The sequence below is a fragment of the Microcebus murinus genome, chromosome 10, assembly GCF_040939455.1.
Source record: "Microcebus murinus isolate Inina chromosome 10, M.murinus_Inina_mat1.0, whole genome shotgun sequence".
Lineage (NCBI taxonomy): Eukaryota > Metazoa > Chordata > Mammalia > Primates > Cheirogaleidae > Microcebus > Microcebus murinus.
The window spans coordinates 79,287,509-79,292,304 of NC_134113.1; the positions used below are offsets into that span (position 1 = coordinate 79,287,509).

A 4,796-nucleotide genomic window follows, 5' to 3' on the forward strand; every position below is an offset into this window, starting at 1 on the left:
GTCTTGCTTTGTTGCCCAGGCTAGAGTGAGTGCCGTGGCGTCAGCCTAGCTCACAGCAACCTCAAACTCCTGAGCTTAAGCCATCCTGCTGCCTCAGCCTCCCAAGTAGCTGGGACTACAGGCACACACCACCATGCCTGGCTAATTTTTTCTATATATATTAGTTGGCCAATTAATTTCTATTTATAGTAGAGACGGGGTCTCGCTCTTGCTCAGGCTGGTTTCGAATTCCTGACCTCGAGTGATCCGCCTGCCTCGGCCTCCCACAGTGCTAGGATTACAGGCGTGAGCCACCGTGCCTGGCCTAAAAATAAGAATTCTTGTGCTCGCTTCGGCAGCACATATGCTAAAATTGGAACAATAGAGAAGATTAGCATGGCCCTGGCTCAAGGATGACACACAAATTTGTGAAGCATTCCGTATTTTGTGCAGTGATGTGGAATCAACCTAAGTGCCCTTCAATTCAGGAATGGATAAAGAAAATGTATTATGTATATACCATGGAGTACTACTCAGCCATGAAATGGAATGATATACTGTCATTTGCAGCAACATAGAGGGATTATCTCTAAGTGAATTATCCTAAGTGAAATATCTCAGGAATGGAAAACAAAACACCATCTATTCTCACAAATAAGTGAAAGCTATTAGAGGAGTGCAAAAAAGCAATATAAAGGACATGAGAAACCAAGAGGAGAGGAGGGTGGGAGGGTAGGTGTAGGATAAAAACTTACTCATTGGGTACAATGAACACTTTTCTGCTGATGGGCACAGCCAAAGCCTTGACTTAAGCATTATATAAGATATCCTTGTAACAAAAACACTTATACTCCCTTAATTAATGTTGTGAAATTAAAAGCCCTGATAATTCTTGTAATAAGCTAAACATGAAAAATCTTATAGCAATTTATGAATAACATTGAAAAGTCGAAGGTCAGCAAATACTGCAATATTAAGATTATGGAGCAGCCATCTCTGAAATTAATTCTGAATACAACAGAGAACCACTTGGTCAGGTGGGCATCACAGAGATTTTAGGAGAAAATACTTGTGTCATTTAGAATTCATAACAACCAAATAAAGTAGTCTTGCATATATTGATATTTATGTCCTCCAGTTGAATGGCTTTATTAATTCAGAAGTATTTATCAAGCCAAAGAGAGGAAACTCTCACTTTATTTTTTTTAACAACTTTATCATAGTGATGACATACAATAACTTGCACAATTTAAGTGTGTGATTTTATGAGTTTTGACATATGTGTACACCCATGAAACCAGAGATACAATCAAGATAATGAACATACCCTCATGACCAAAATTTCCTCCTGCCTCTTTGTAATTTCTCCCATCTGTCCCTTTCCCCTTGTCCTCCTTTTCCAGGCAACCATTGATCTGTTTTCTGTCACTATAGCTTAGCTTTCATTTTCTATAATTGTATATAAATGCAACCACACACTATGCATTTTTTTCATATGGCTCTTTTCACTCAACATGATTATTTTGAGATTCATCCATGTCATAGCCTGTGCCAGTAGTTCATTCATTTTCATTGCTGAGCAGTGTTTCATGGGCTGAATGTACCACAGTTTGTTCATCCATTCACCTGTTGATGGATAGTTAGGTTCTTTCCAGATTTCGGCTATTACAAATAGAACTCTTTTGTTTTGTTTTGTTTTGAGACAGAGTCTCACTCTGTTGCCCAGGCTAGAGTGCTGTGGTGTCAGCCTAGCTCACAGCAACCTAAGACTCCTAGGCTCAAGCAATCCTTCTGCCTCAGCCTCCCAAGTAGCTGGGACTGCAGGCATGCGCCACCATGCCCGGCTAATTTTTTCTATATATTTTTAGTTGACCAATTAATTTCTTTCTATTTATAGTAGAGACGGGGTCTTGCTCTTGCTCAGGCTGGTTTTGAACTCCTGACCTTGAGCAATCCTCCTACCTCGGGCTCTCAGAGAGCTAGGATTACAGGCATGAGCCACCACATCCAGCCAAATAGAACTGTTTTGAATATTTGTGTGCAAGCACTTATATAGACATATGCCTTCAATTCTCTTGGCTAAATATCTAGGATTGAAATGGAACGGCTGAGTTCACTTTTTAAGACACTGCTCAGCTATTTTCCAAAGGGATTATACCATCTTATATTTCCACCAGCATTATAAACATATGATTCCTCAGTATCTTCTCCAACACTTGGTATAGTCAGTCTTTTTAATTTTAGCCATTGAAATAGGTATGTAATAGGATCTCATTGTGACTTAACTTATATTTCTTTAAGAATTAGTAATACCAATGTCATTTATTCTGCTTATTTGCCAACTGTATATGCTCTTTGGTGGCTTGTATATTTAAATCTTTTGTCTATTTTTATTTTTGTTGTTATTGTTTTCTTATTATTGATATATCAATTCCTTCTATATTTAGGTACAAGTCCTTTATCAGATATAGGTTTTGCAAATATTTTCTCCCAGTTTCTGCCTTGTTTTTTCATTCTGTTAGCAGCATCTTTCAATGAACAGAAGTTTTTAATTTTGATATAGTCCAATTTATCAATTTGTGTTTTTATGGATTGTGCTTTTGGTATCATATTTAAGAAACATTTGCCTAATCTAAGGTCACAAATGTTTTCTCCTATATTTCCTTTTAGCTATTTTATGGATTCAGATTTTATATTTAGGTCTATAATCCACTTTGAGTTAATTTTTGTATATGGTATGAAAACTCTTTAATCTCAGATAAATTTTCTGATTTGATTATGGAATGGTATGCCAAGAAGAGTTTGTGGAAACTGTTTTGCTAGAATCATTTTCAATACAATTGGAAAAAGCATTAGGAAGCTTGTTAAGGAAATAGCCCTGCGTATGCAGATGTTACCAGCTGAAAGTATCATTTACCTATTTTCTGATTCTTGATATGATTTTCTGAAATAATTTTGATGATATCAAGGAAACTAAAATTCCTAAAACTCACAAGTTGATGAATTTCACATAACGTAATACTACTGAATAATATTTTTATGCATGATACAATCTCAACTCACCTCATCTCCCTGAAAATACACTTTCCCAATCTACTAGAAAATTCCATGTATCTCCTTTGAGTAGCCTATCCCTTCATTTTAGGTTGTGTGTGTATGTGTGTGTGTGTGTGTGTGTGTGTGTGTGAGAGAGAGAGAGAGAGAGAGACAGAGAGACGTCTGAGATGATATTTTAGAGTATTCATTGAATTCATTTACTCCATTTTCTGAAGAGAATATTCTCTTGAGTACTAGCCTTTATGTTGGGTTTTAGCTAGGTGATAGTATCTTCTCAAAAACCGATAACTTATTAATAACTGTTATATCCATTGTTCCACAAAGATTTCTTCTTTGTAGTTTAATCTTTATAATTAAATGCCTAACTAGGTGAAAGACAGGCTACCAGAGTTCTATTTAGAATAATGACCAATGTCGTCTTATTCAAAATTGAGGTCATGACCCTATGAAGTCCTAGAGAGGTTTTGGGAAATATGGAAATTTCCAAAAGTATCTGAGAAACTCAAGAATTGTAGAGCATTTAGCTAGCTAGCTTGCAACGCAGCCACCAGAATTACAGGCATTTGGGGGAAAGGTGACCCTCCCATCTCTAGGGTCTTTTCTTGTCCTCTGTTGTTCTCTGACTTGCACATACCTTAAGATGCAAATACAGATCTTGGAATTGAGACATTCCCTCTCATCCTGAATAGTGCTGGTACCTGCAAGTTGGATTATTTGCTTTTGTGTAGGATGACAAAAGTGAATGACATGGAAGAAAATATGGATTATAGGGGATATAGAGGGAAAAACTTTAGAGTTACATTTGTATGTATAAAAATTATTTGCATAACATCCAGAATTACCAAATTTGCATCAAGTAATAATTTATTTAGCTGAATTAATTTTTCAAGTTAAATTTCATTTAATTTTGGTAGAGGCCTTACTGATAAGCACAGTTATTCTCTATCCATTACACTCCTACTGTTCTTCGCTCCAGAGATAGTGCAAAGGAATAAATGAACTTAGCTGTTCATAATTTCTTTATACCTTTCTTCAGGGTACTTTTGGTAGAGACTGCTAGATGCTACCCAGTGTCTATTCTCCCTTTATTTCTCAGTAATAGAGCTCAAGTATTTCAAGGAGGACAATGTATCCAGCTACCGAACTACATTTTGCAACCTCTTTGTAGCTAAATTCAGCTATACGGTTAAATTTTGGCCAATGATACGTTATTAGAATTGAATCATTTTGTGGTCTTTCTAAGCAAGGGGTTTAGAAATTACCTGCCTTTCTATTTCTTTTTTTTCTACTCTTTTTTTTTCCATCATATTATGGGGGTACAGATTTTAAGGTTTCAATAAATGCCCTTTCCCCCCGCCCCCCCACAAGTCTGAGTTTCCAGCATGACCATCCCCCAGATGGTGCACATCTCACTCATTATGTATGTATATACCCGCCCCCCCCCCACCTGCCCAATACCCTATTACTGTAGTTCCTATGTGTCCACTTAGGTGCTGCTCAGTTAATACCAATTTGCTGGTGAGTATATGTGGTGCTTGTTTTTCCATTCTTGGGATACTTCACTTAGTAGTATGGGTTCCAGCTCTAACCAGGAAAATATAAGATGTGCTATATCACCATTGTTTCTTAGAGCTGAATAGTACTCCATAAACTAACTCATTTAAATCACTACTATTGGAGATTTTCTGTTATTTGCAGCTGAACCCAATCTTAACTGATGCACTATGGCATTATGACTATAAGCAAATCCTAAGACAAGG

At 36.8% G+C, this 4,796-nt stretch overlaps 1 non-coding gene across 1 annotated transcript; it reads left to right on the top strand.

Annotated features, from left to right (window-relative positions):
• The first annotated feature begins 322 nt into the window (after nt 1–322).
• LOC142873531 (U6 spliceosomal RNA) lies at nt 323–427 on the top strand. Its single transcript, XR_012921549.1, has one exon. It is a non-coding gene; the product is annotated as a U6 spliceosomal RNA (small nuclear RNA).
• The last annotated feature ends 4,369 nt before the right edge of the window (nt 428–4,796 follow it).